Source organism: Boleophthalmus pectinirostris, unplaced genomic scaffold, assembly GCF_026225935.1.
Source record: "Boleophthalmus pectinirostris isolate CB_2022bp ecotype Guang Dong unplaced genomic scaffold, ASM2622593v1 HiC_scaffold_10, whole genome shotgun sequence".
Classification (NCBI taxonomy): domain Eukaryota; kingdom Metazoa; phylum Chordata; class Actinopteri; order Gobiiformes; family Gobiidae; genus Boleophthalmus; species Boleophthalmus pectinirostris.
The window spans coordinates 24487213-24501208 of NW_026570971.1; the positions used below are offsets into that span (position 1 = coordinate 24487213).

Here is a 13996-nt window from a genome sequence, read left to right on the forward strand (position 1 = left end):
ATGAACTACCCTTACAAAACAAAAATGCCAGTGAGCTACTCATTTTAGTGGTCACAAGAAATGGAATAAATATTACAGCTTTAGATGGGGTACAGTTTGATGCCTATAAAACATTTACATAATTATATCCATTTATTAGTGCACAAAGGCATCAGAATGATACAGAGCTGCTGGTAGCTCCCGAGCTACAGGTTGGAGACCTCTGTTATAACATCTCTTGGCCCTTCTTATTTTTCAGAACTGCTTTTTTGTGGTAACAAACCCTCTGTTGTTGATGCAGCACAGATTTAATATCTGTGCTCCATCAACAGCAGTATTAATTAACAATAAATTAAATCATTTGATGTGATTCTGAGTAAATTGGCAAACGCCTCTATAAATCATTGATACATTAAGTGTATTGTCATAACTGTAGTCTTTAACCACTGTGTACTGAGTATTTGCCAAGTGCAGTAGGTGTCAGTGACTCTCTGATCTTCTCTATTAGTTTTATCTTGAGTTTTGTTCATGTTTGAAATGAGTTTGTTTCACTGTGTTCACTGACAGCACAAAAGTACACTCCACTGTCTCCAGGCTGCAGCTTTTCCACTGTCAATGTCCCATTTTAAGCATTTGGCTTTATAACTGTAATTCCCTTGTTTCTAATCTGACTCAAAATCTGGATTAGAATTTGGATTTAAATACGATTTGTCTCATGTTTTCTCCAGGTCTCTGTGTGTACCAGTACATTTTGAAATAAGTAGCTCATTTAGTGTGGTTGCATTTCATTGTTTCTGTTTCCCCTTTATGATTCCACAACATGTCCGACTGGGTGACATCTCGATCTGTAGCGCGACCTGCATACTCAAAATAATGTTTTATACTCAATTTAAATGTTCAGTCATTTTTGTTTTGTATGTTGTTAAAGGTGCAATATGGAATTTTTTTAAGGAGGGTCTGCCACCTGGTTGTTTCCATGGAGATATTTGTGCTTTGAATGGACTGTTCCATATTCCACACTATGGCTATCTTTACAAATGTCCCTGTAATTGAGGAAACGCAAGATAGATAAGTTCAGTCATGTCCAAGGAGATGACCAGGTACCAAACCCTCCACAAGAAATGTACATAATGCATCTGTAAACAGGCTTTACCTTTTTCATTTAGCCAGACCAGCATCACTAAGAAGAACAGAACATGTTTGGCCATTTTGTTTCTCTTTGAAATAAGAGGCTCACTTTATAATATCTTTATATGAATGCCACATGACTGAGAAGTGAGTGCCCCCTAGTGAACATAATCTATATTCATTTTCATAGTTATAAAGTCATGATTTAAAAGTAGAGAACAGACAAGATTGAGCATTGACCAATTTGCCTGCAATCTTATTTCCTGTATCACTTATCTTGACCAAGACCATTCTAAAAATACATAGGAATGTCCATTTTGTTCTATTTACAATTGAGTAGTTTTGGAGCTAGTTTTAAAACTGTAGCACTAGTACCTACTACTGAAATGTGTTATGTTTGTGGTGTGTGTGTTTGCAGGTGTATAGATTTTGTTCATCTGCCTTCTCTTCCTGTCTCACTGTGGTAGATAAGAGGCTCACAGCACAAAAGTACACAGCTTCATCCTCTCTGCTCACATTCAGTGTTTTTAAACCAATTACTTTAGGTTGCCATTCCCTATGAATATACTGCCTCCATCGCTTCTCTGCATAAGTGATGTAAGTTAGTGTAGTTTGAGCCGCCAGCACCAAGCTTCTTTGTCCTGGACGCTGTCTGAAGAAATAAATCCAGTCTGTGTTTAAACCTAGAGACTGGTCACAGTTCACTGTCACATTGTCTCCCACAGCTGTGACCAAATATGAACTTTGCTTGACCACTGTCCCATCAATTTGACCTGCTAAAAGTGAAAGAGAATAATTAATTTTTCTCTATTCTCTTATCTAATCAACATGAAATATGCAGTGATTTTTTAAAAATTACCACTAATCCAAAGGAGAAAAATAAAGTAATTGTAACGTTTGACACTGTCCATAGTTTAGTGGGGTTTTCGTCGCAGTAAACCAGGCTGTAAGTGAGTGGTGGTACTGAAATATTGTGACTGGATGAGAGATACAGGGCTGTGATTACATGAAAAACACATATGGAGCAACGGGATTGGTTAGAGTCAAAGATATAAGATTGTGATTGGCTGAGAGTTGGAGGTTGGTGGTCCACAATGTTTAGTCTTCAGCAGTATTTTGTTCTCCGCGTATAGTCCTTATTGACAATACTTGAGTCATGTTTTAGGTTTTGTCCTAGTTCAGACCAGATATTTACTTACTACCAGTTTGGGCATGTCACAGAAAAATAAGAGATACTATATCAAATAAATCTTAAAGGTGCATTGTGTAACTTTTCCAGGGGAGGGTCCATCAGATGCTGTTCTCTGTGGAGACGTCACAATGTGCTATTAAACCTTTCTATCTTTATGGAGAAAAAAACAGACCAAGTCACAGGTCAGATCTGTGGAGAGGCAACCCCACACACAGTCGCTCAAAAATACTACCTGCACTTGAATAAATGTAAGGAGCTGTTTAATGTCACACTGTGGAACATTCCAGACAGAGCAATGACATATCCATAGAAACAAACAGATGATGGACCCCCAACCAAAAAGTTACACAGTGCACTTTTAAGATTAACCTTTATTGTCACTGTAGGGGAGTTTACTCTCTGCATTTGACCCATCCTTCACATCACGCTGGGGCAAACTGTCAAGAGCAGTTGGCTCAACGCTGCACCCGGGGACCCATTTCAGATCTTGAACTAGGCTTGGTCAGGACTATCTTAGCTGGAGGATTTTACTTTTGGTGTGATTTGGGTTGACACAGAAAGAAACATCCAAACTCCACACAGAAAAATCCAGGCAACCCAGAAAACGAAACTAGAACCTTTTTACTGTTCTTAGTAAATCTCATGTGTTCCTTTTCTTTTTTTAATTACCATTAGATTGTAATGTACTCCAGCCATTGTTGTGTGTGATTGTGCTGCTGTTCAGACGAATTATTCTTACTGTATTTAGTGTTTTCATTTCTAATAAAACCCTTCATGATCAGAAAAAGTACATTTGTTTGGCACATATAACCAGCTGTATTTGCAGCTCGTGTTGCTAATGTATAGATGGAGGTCAGGTTAGCGGGCACAGGTGCAGGGGGTGGGGCTTATGCTTCTACTTAAACATGGTCTTTTGCAGCTGCTGTGACCGCATCCTGTCTCTTGCACTTTCACAAAATGCCTCTCACATCAGCAAGCGCTTCAACCGGGTTTTTCCGATACCACAGACCACTTCCTGTAAAACGTGTCATTTTCCATCACGCTGACTTCAAAACTTCAGCTTTGTCAGACTTTGACATTACTGTGAATAATAATATTATTTTAATTAAAGGGGCTATGTGCGTTTATGGACTGGCAATACAGTGTATAATGCATATTACAGTGAGACAGTCTATCTTCCACATCAACTTGTCCATGTATAATTTGAAAAATTATTTTTATTTATTATATTATTTGTATGGTTTTATTTTATTAATTTTATATTTCCATAAATGTAGAGATAATTTGAGATAAGAGTGACTTCTTGGACACTATGCAAAACATTTATTTGTATCAATACAGCGTAAATCACAAAGATACATTATTTACATCTTAACATTATCAGTATATCAGGGATTGAGCTCAAAGTATTTGCAATGAAACAGAGACTCTTAAAGATCCATAGATTATACAACATTTAAGGTATTTTTTTACTTCTTTTTCAACCGAAAACACAAATGACATAATTTGATAATTTGACAGAGTTCACAGCCCATCATCAGGACTTTACACCTAGATTTTATGATACATCTCATTTCTTCTCAAGTCTATATTGTCTAATTTGGCAGATGTGCACCATCTTTGGTAAAGAAAAAGGAAACATTATCATTCAAAAAGCTGTTTAACTCTTTCTATTCAGTATTCAGACATAAACATGCATTAGACTATCTATTTCACAACCAGAAACATAACATATAATCTATAATAATCTAAAATATAACATTTAATCCATGCGCTCCACTTCTTTCACTGTTTCCCAGTTGTTCCCTAAACCAAAACAGAGACATTTATATTAGATTTCAAACGCATTGAATCATTACTGTTTCTTTTACTATACTTTATATGTTGTGACACTGACCTGAAGTTTCCAGACCAGAGCCCCAACAAACACTCCATAGATGAGCCCTTTGACGATCAGAACAGTGTACGACAGTTTGCCAGCTTGAGTGGTCTTCATGTATTTTTCTGAGGAATTAAACAAATAATATGAATATTATGGGAAAACTAAACACGTAACCAACTAGAGATATGACATTTTAGTGTTAATGTTTAGTTATGATTCAGCAGTTTCTCACAATTCACTGACATCATCACCAAACAACATAAAAAACCTACATGTACTGTCTTATGTATTACCCTTTAAGTTAATGTGAATTAATTGTAGTTTAAATAAAAAATACTTTTTTGTATATTTTGAATTGACATGACTTATTTTTACTCCTAAACTTTTCACAATTATTATTATTTTTAGGATTATACTGTAATCCAAATAATAAACTCGGGGTTCTGAGATGAGACAGGATTTAGACTTTGTTTGTGTTGTTTTTCTCATAAAGTCTGGATTTTGATGTCACCATCGATACAATGAGTCCGCTCAGTAACAGAGATGTTGTTGTAGCTCTCTTAAAACTAAATATTATTTTTACTTTAGCTAGTCAACGTTACACCTGTGATTTAACAGTTGTAGTGTCAGTGTGCAGATCTGTTGCTCTAATGATGTGAGGAAGTGACAATTGACCCCTAAAATGTGATCAACTTTGGTCAAAGAGCTCAAATGTGTTAAACTGACGAATCATCAGAGTTTGATTCATCTGCACAGAGCAGTTCACTTCAGATGCAGAAGCAGAAGTCCCAGCTTTTCGAGGACCACATGAATGCAGCATTAGAATTGCAGTTATCAAGACAACAAGTACAAAGTATACATACCCCGTACGATGTCCTTTTCTCCTGTTGAGACAAAGGTGATTTAGAACCAAAAAACTTCTGCCTTTTTATTCATCTCATTCAAACACATTTGTATCCTCCTTTACCTTGTATTTCATCAGCATGCTTTGTGACGTTAAAGCCTGTTGACAAACTGCACTTCACATTTGAAAGTGTTGTGCGGGATGTACCACACTGCCTTAGGGATCAGGAGTCGGCTGGTGATGGTGTAATTCTTGTTGTCTTCCCTCTGGGGGGCGCTGTCTGTAGATACCCCATTTTCAGCTTCATCTCCATTAATGAACCAAGTAACAGTGACGTGGTCCGGGTAGAATCCACTGGCCACACACACCAGGGTCTTGGTTTTCGGACCTTCTTTATCTGATGGTTTGAAGATTTTCACTTGTGGTTCTTTGATTTCAGTGTTGGGTTCTGTAAAGATGAATTATGAAAAAATTATGAGCACAATCGAGTAATTCACAAAGCAAGTATAGTACTGGGTGTATCACTGGGTTCTCTTCATTGTGGCTCTGTTACACAAAGATCTGTCACGATAATTAATATATTCATTTATCATTCAATATATGAAAGATTGAACAATATATTTTGGGGCCCAGTATTTCTCGTGGGTACTTTTTCTGTGCAATAGTGGAGAGATTTTGATGTCTTTAAAACAGACTTTGGGACTATTTTACTTTGTTTCAGTGGCATAAAGAAGTTTAAATATGTTTGTTTATCTCAGTATATCTCTGTAGCAGTATATCGTGCTTCAAAATATAGTTACACATGGGTCCAATATTGAGCAGTATATAGTAAATGTGACTGTGTTACAGCTGTTATCAGTCAATGTTTAGAGTTTTTTTTTTTTTTTTTCTGTACCTAAAACAGGCTCTTAAGTTCTTCTACAAATGAAGGTTACACTTTTACAACTAGCCAAAACACAATAACTTTACCAAACTAATCATAGACAAACTTTACATTTTATAATCCATACTGGCATATTTTTTTTTTTTTTTTTTTATTAAAGGTGCACTATGAAACTTTTTGGTTGGGGGTCTGTCACCTGCATGTTTCTATGGATATGTCATTGCTCTGGCTGGAATGTTCCACAGTACAACATTAAACAGCTCTACTTTACATTTTTTCAATCACAAGTGGTTTTATAGCTCAGAGGTTTAATACCACATTGTGAGACTTTCAAGACAAAGTAATAACTTCTCCATGGAGAAAAGCATTTGACGGATAATCCACCAGAAAAGTTACACAGTGCCTCTTTAAGTTACAACATTAGACATAATGTTATTTTTGTAATAATTTTGGTTGTTCTTACCTAAAACAGTAAGTTTAGTCCCTGGTCCAAAGTAAGCCTCTGCTTGGTAGTTCACAGTAATACATCTGAATACTAAGAACTTCTTTCAGTACTAGACCACGTAGACTGGGCAAGGAGCCAAAGTATTCATTATAGCACTGGTTTCACTAACAACTGTATTTTTCTACTACCAACTCTGTTCTCCAACCTCAAAAGCTTCAATTAGGAGATTTATAATGACATAATAATATAATGACACTCAAAACTTTTCTTATTTTTCTTACCTAAAACGGTGAGTCTGGTGCCAGTTCCAAAGTAAGCTTCACTGTATGTACACAGATCAACTCAACTATTCAAAAACCACCTGCTTTTTATCTCTCCATTTCACTGTGATTATAATCACTGATTCTTTTACAAAACATGACATTTTTTAAAAGGTAGATGCCAACAGATTTGATAGATAGATAGTTGAGTCTTTTCTTACCTAAAACAGTTAACTTGGTTCCTCCACCAAAGTATGCTTCACTCTCACCAAAGGCACAGTGAATTTAATTGGTGTCCAAACCAGCTCATGAAATCCAACCAAGTATTTTATAAAGTACTCTACTCACAAATGAAATGAATATAGAGACAATCTGGAGTAATTTTCACAAAGCTACACTATTGGTTTACTCACCCAGAACAGTCAGCTTGGTCCCTTGGCCAAAATAAGCTTCATAGTTGACACAGAGCTCAAGCTTCATCTCAAAACATTGTTACACCAACTTCTTTAATTGCGTTATATTTTTAACTCATATCTTGTAATAATCTAGCCATATTTTTGAAGTATTATCACTTACCTAAAACCGTCAGCTTGGTTCCTTGCCCAAAGTAGGCTTCATTCATGTTTCACAGTGACGTTATATGGAGCCTCAAACCTCTCTATTTTGTGTGATTGTAAAACTATTTCCAAAGTGATGCATTCAAACCAAAATACATTAAAATACACAATAACTGTTAGTACTTACCTAGTACAGTGAGCCTGGTGCCTGGTCCAAAGTACGCAGGCTGAGTGCTGGCCACAGTGTTGTTGGTGAAGATCAAAACTGACACTGAAAATCTCTCTCCCTCCTCTTCTGCTTCTTCTTTGTCAAACTGAATCCATTCAAAAACAAAACCTCAAGGATATTTCTACAATTATAAAAGTTTAAAATGTCCAAAAAGTTCAAATTAGTTCAGGGTAATCCAAAAAATCCAGATGTTTGATGTTTCCGTTCACTTTATTTGTCTCATTTGATTAGAAGTCTGTTTGTGATACTCATTTGATCAAACAATGTTCCTCAATACTCCAAATTTGTTCAAAAAGGGCCAAAGAAAAAAAAAAGTCAGTTCATATTCTAGTTGTATTTGATATTGTCTTTATATTACAACATCCAGGTATTAAACTGATCAAGTGTTTTTATTATAGGCCAGTGTCTTCAATGAGAGTAGTGTCCAGTTCAGAGAGGGGAGTGTCCATGTGGGCTTGTCTCTGCTCCTGTCTCTGCTCCTGTCCCAGTCCTGTCAGTACAGCCCTGTGTTTGAGCACAGAGGTTTTTGTATGGCGTCTCTATAGGATTGTATCACGGTGCCCCCTGTCCCCACCATGAAAACACTTCATACAAAAAGCTCCGCTCCCTCAGACACAGAGGAGAGAGAGAGAGAGAGAGAGAGAGAGAGAGAGAGAGAGAGAGAGAGAGAGAGAGAGAGAGAGAGAGAGAGAGAGAGAGAGAGAGAGAGAGAGAGAGAGAGAGAGAGAGAGAGAGACAGAGAGAGAGAGAGAGAGAGGAGCAGCTGTGACTATCAAACTCAAAGTAGGAGCACAAGGCAATAAAATATATATACATAATACATATACAGAAGGCAATTTTAAGAACAGGAAGTGACACGTTTCCTGGCCACACCTCAGATCCAATCAGATACAAAAAACAAAGATCTACATCACAACGTTAGAGCAGCTTTGGGTAGAATTCTTCTCTTTATAGGCAAACTCTGTGTTAGTAAATGGCATCTGTATTTGAACACTCTATAAACTCCCTTAAGAAGTCAAAATCACTAGGAAATGCTCATTTGAAATCCATGCCTTACTGCCTAAGTCAATCAGTAATGTTTAAAGTTTTTTTTTTTTTTATTATTTCACCCCACAGCTGCCCGACCCCACACAACCAAACAACCCAGACACACATACACATACACATATACACAAACACATACACACACACACACACACACACACACACGCACGCACGCACACACATACAAACATACTAAAATACATAAAACTGCACATCGCACCATCAGTGGAGCCATCTGCACCAGGAGCAGAGAGCCGTCCTCCGCCACCAGGAATCACCACAGGCCCAGCAGAGAGATCCACCAGGAGCCCACATGACAGACCGTGACAGCCGCAGCCGACCACCGCTCCCTGTGCAGAGGGCTCCTACAGAGGAAACACTGGAAATCCTAAAAATGATAAAAGAATATGAGTTCAAGTTAACAGTATGCCTAAAATGAATAAATAAAAACAAGTAAAAGAATAACATTTTAATCAAAGGCTGAACAGGTGGGTCTTGAGCCTGCTCTGTTTACTTTTTATAGTTTTTTAATCTTTAATGTGATGCTAAAAGTTGATCTTAATATAATTTTATATCATGGAGACCACACACAGACATACCATAATAGTATATACACAGAGCTTGAGGAAAAAAAGTTAAACTATTTGCATTTTGCTTATAATTTCATCTTCTTTAGTAAGATAAATGATGAATCGTATCTACAACTACAGGCCTAATGTATGGGGTATGTAGCTGAATACAAACACAAACGTACACAGCCTACGAGTGACTGAGTTAACATCACATCTTGAATTCTATACTTTATAAATGTAATCCTGTTTCCCACCAGCAGAGGTCAGTGTCTTCTCACTTAAACCTGTTATCGTTTCACATCTGAAGACAATCCACTGATCTAATCTCCCTTTGAATAATTACATAGATTTCGTGACATGAGCTGTATCATCATTGAAACAAGACAATGACAGTGTACTGTGTCTATAGTGTGTGAAAGACACCTGCTGCTTATCTCACTTTTGTGGTGAGGACTACATTTCATTTTTGTTACATCAAAGCTTCATATAACAAAAACAACAACTCATCATTCATATTTATGTTTAACTCTGCACGATATAATCTGCACTTTATTCATCGCTTTATCTTTTCCAGCAGAATATGCCACCAATGTCATACCATATTCTTCATTTGTTTAAATTTCTGCCTTTTGTCTTGCCTTGTTGAGTAAACTTCCACAGCCACTGAAATACAATATTACAGAAACTATATTAATAAACAGTATTGTATTTCCATAAAAGTGATATTATTAATGGTACATGCTGTATAGTTTTAAGGGTTTACGTACATTTTTAGGTGCTGTTTTATAGATGTAAAAAATATACTTATCATTTTGGAATCCAAATTATTTAGTTGAGTACTTTTGTGTTTACTTGGACAATACAGTTTAGTCTTATTTTTTTTAATCAAAAACATTATACACTATATACACTGTTAGGTATGTAAACTTGGCCACAGTACTTTCTTGTATATTGTGTGCAGTAGGTTTTTAGCTGGGAGTGGCTCTATGTTTCACTATCTTTCTTGTCTTTCGAACCTGGAGCCTTGAGGTTTCATTTAGTATTAGACTCTATGTGACACCTGCATGTTTATCTCAAATTTGTGTCGAGAATCAAATTTCATGTTTTTGAGTGAATGCCAAGTTCTTGTTAAACATTTGTGTTTCCCTGTATCATTGTGCTCGACTTGTAGCGCAGTAAAAAACAGACTCTGAATCTTCAAACGTCAGATTATGTAAGTGCAGGAAGCATTCAAACACATTTGGTCTATTTAAAATAAACCTGGATTTGTGCTGAGTGCTCTCAAAAGTGGCTGTATCTTTTCCAGCAGAATATGCCACCAATGTCATGCCCTCTGAAGCACTCTGTTTATACCAGTACATGTAATGGTGGTCTTTGTGATGATGAGAGCAATAAAAAGATGCAATAAAATCATGATAGTTCAGCACAAATGGAAGTTGTTTGATATGCACAGCAAGGCAGAAATATGAAAAACAAAAGACATACATTAAAATACAACTGGTACATTACAATGGTAAATCTTGAAATAGTTTTTCTTACTAATTTGAATTAAAAGCTGCAGAAGTCTTAATACTGTAGTAGCCATAGTTACATGTTATTACCAGCACTCAACAGATATCAAATGCACTACTGTAAATTGTGTTGTGGTATACACTCCTCCTCTATGAGCTGGTTTTATACACAACAACAGTGCCTCCTACTGGTGACAAAGCTCAACTTATAACAGTTTTGTCATTTCAATTTCGCAGCTCAAGAAATTAGCTCCATATTATTAATTTGTTTAAATTGAAATTTAACTTTTTAAAACTCCTTATTATATATATATTATATATATATTATATATATATATATATATATATATATATATTTATTTATTTATTTATTTGGCATTCAAGCCCTGTACCAGCTCAATATATGAAAAAAATGCATATCGCCTATATTAGCTCTGATAAACACTGTCCCTTTAGTCTAGAAATGAAACCAAATGGGGTGATATTGATACCTTTAATATATCATGCTGGGGGTGTTCTACATGTATGTCTATGGAGGAATGTTCAGCGTGGTAACACAGTCCGCACATTAGCAAACACTGTCAATTTTTTTTAAGATGGTGTGAAAACTCAAGAATAAATACAAAATGGATTTAAACAACACATGTTGTAGTTCCAGCTAAGTCAGCTCTGCTGAGTTAAAACAAGGCTCAGATCAAAGGCTAATTTGAGTAATAGAGCTTCAGACAGAGCAGTGCCTCCAGTTAGCGTCACACCCACAGGGATTGTTGATGACATCAGCAATGAAGTATCAATAGTTGTGAGATAGTAATTAGTGAAACAACATTGTCGTGTGTCTAGTTGAATCCTCTCAGTTTGAACATGTGTGTTTTTGTGCGCTGAATGAGATCCAGGAGCAGGTTTTAATATCAGACTCACATTAACCACATCACTGTGTACTGGCAGCACAGAAATACATCGCAGAGTCATTGGGCTCCACATTGGAGATGATCAGAGCTCCTGTCTGCCTGTCTGTTCTCTTCATCTCAAACCTTTTCAAAAAGTCTTTCTCAAAAACAGGGTCACTTCCAATGTAGCTGTAAACAATTAACTTCATCTGTCCGTCCTGGAGTTGTTTGTACCAAAGCATGATATCCATATTATTATCATCATGGTGACAGTTGATCCGTACTTCTGTGGAGTTATTAACTATCCTGGGATGAGATGGATCAAATGTTATAGCTTCTGCCTCTGTAAATAAAAACACAGATATACATTTTAAAGTTCAAAAACAATTTCAAAATATATTGTTGTGATAAAAAATAAACATTACTTAATAAGAAAGTGAGAATGAATCCGACCACAGCAAGAGGCAACTTAATCTTATTCGACATGTTTCACAAATAACAAGAAGACTTTTCCATGTCCTGAATGTGAAATTATGCAGTTAGCTTTTGATTTGTTGAGGGGTGAGGGAGTGGCTTAAAGTGACACCCTTTAAAACTTCAGCTCACTGTCTTCCCCTCTGTGAAATCTAATCTGTCTGTAACTGAAAACTGTCTTGTCCTTATATGTCAGTATTAGTATTTGTTTTGCTTTTTAACTGTATTATATATTAATCATAACCCAAGGCAAAACAGCACTGTGTTGATGATTAAACTGTACATTTTTCTATTGATAATATTTTATTTTACCTTCCATCTCAACCTCGCAATGGACCATCATGTTGGAGCATTAGAATGATTCTGATTTAGTCCAACATTTTCACAGTTTGGTCAATGGTAAGAAAATGTTTCAAAAAGTATTCCAGCTCTCTTCTAATATTACTTTTTATAGAGTTTTAGACGGTAAATTAAATACAAATTTTACAGATGATTGATGAGAGGTGAAGTGTAACTCAATATAACCTTTTGACCATTCCAGTATGTGTGATGAAACTCAAGAGTAAGGGCGATTTTTGGTCATTTCTTGAATATTTTTAGTATAATTTTGCTGTGTTTTTGATGTGTTCCAAGTATGATTACATGGTCCATTTGAAATTATAAGAGGGACATGGTGAACTCAGCTCATACAGTGGCAGTTGAGCTCATGCATGTTTGTGTGAGGGGTATGAGTTGGGAGTGGTCTTATCCTGCATCACTGTGCCCTGGCAGTACAGAAATATGTTGCAGAGTCTGATGATTTCACATTCAAGATGCTCAGATCTTCTGTCTTATGTCTAATTTCTTTAGCACAAATTTCTCTTCAAAATCATCCTGAAGGACAAGGGACAAGCCACTGTAGCTGAAACCAATTAACTTCAACTGTCTGTCCTGAACCTGTTTGTACCAAAGTATATCCATATTATTATTGTCACGATGACATCATTCATTTCAACATTTGTGTCTTGGTTCACTATCTTTGGTGAGGATAGCTTCAGTAGCTGTAAATACACAAAAATATTGCAATTACAATATTCCAATACATATTTTTTCATGGGATTTTAACAAACTAAGAAATGCAGCATGTGCAGCTCAAAGGACACAAGAAAGGGGCTGCTGGATCATGTGAAATGAACAGTTTTCCCATATCCATGGAGACCATGCATAAGGCTAGCTAAGGAGCTAGAGCTAAGGAGCTAGCTATGGACGTTTGAGTGATTGATAGCATTTATATAGCACCTTTCAAGATACCTAAAGCGATTAACAGTTCATTATTCAGTCACTCCACACTCAGTGGTGGTAAGCTACTACTGTAGCCACAGCTGCCCTGGGGCAGACTGACGGAAGTGAGGCTGCCAATCTGTGCCATCGACCCCTCCGACCACCACCATCACTCACGCTCACACCAGTTTCATACTAGGCAATGTGGTTGAAATGTCTTGCCTAAGGACACAACGTTTTTTTGCCACTGGCGCCCCACTTTGAGATGCTACAGGCTTTTTACACCACATGTGGCAGAAGACCTTCCAGAAAAAATAATATGAGGGTATGAACCATTTCATCGCCAACCAAAACACCAGAGCAGAGTGAGAGTGAGGCCTTTCCTGTTGTGTTTAGCTGGCGCCCCCTGGAGGCTGCTGTGATACTACAGGACACAGAGAAGGGACTTTTAGCTCTCCCTCAACCTGCCCTGACACAGGATCTGCTGACCCTACCTGACCAGCCTTCCTGTTAAACTTCACTGAGACCTTTGACTGAGACACAAAGGTCACTGAAGAGTGGAAATGATGCAGCAAAACCTGAATTTCCTTCAGGATCAATAAAGTATCTCTCTAAGTTTTTCAGTTACTTCTTAATCAAACCACCTTTGAAACTGTTTCTTGTGTTTTGGTGCAGAGCCACTGGTGGTTTAAATGAGTTTTGTCAAGTAGTAATTTAGTTGAGTAGTAACTGAGTAAACTAGAGTAAACCACAGTCAATGAAATACAGTAGAACAAAAACTAAATGAACAGTTTTCTATTTCCATAAAAACAATACACATACTGTATATTTTACTTTTTTTCCCCCAAA

The 13996-nt window shown here is 36.7% G+C and overlaps 1 pseudogene; it reads right to left on the minus strand.

Annotated features, from left to right (window-relative positions):
* Positions 1-3607: 3607 nt before the first annotated feature.
* Positions 3608-11927, minus strand: LOC129409383 (uncharacterized; annotated as a pseudogene).
* Positions 11928-13996: the final 2069 nt, after the last annotated feature.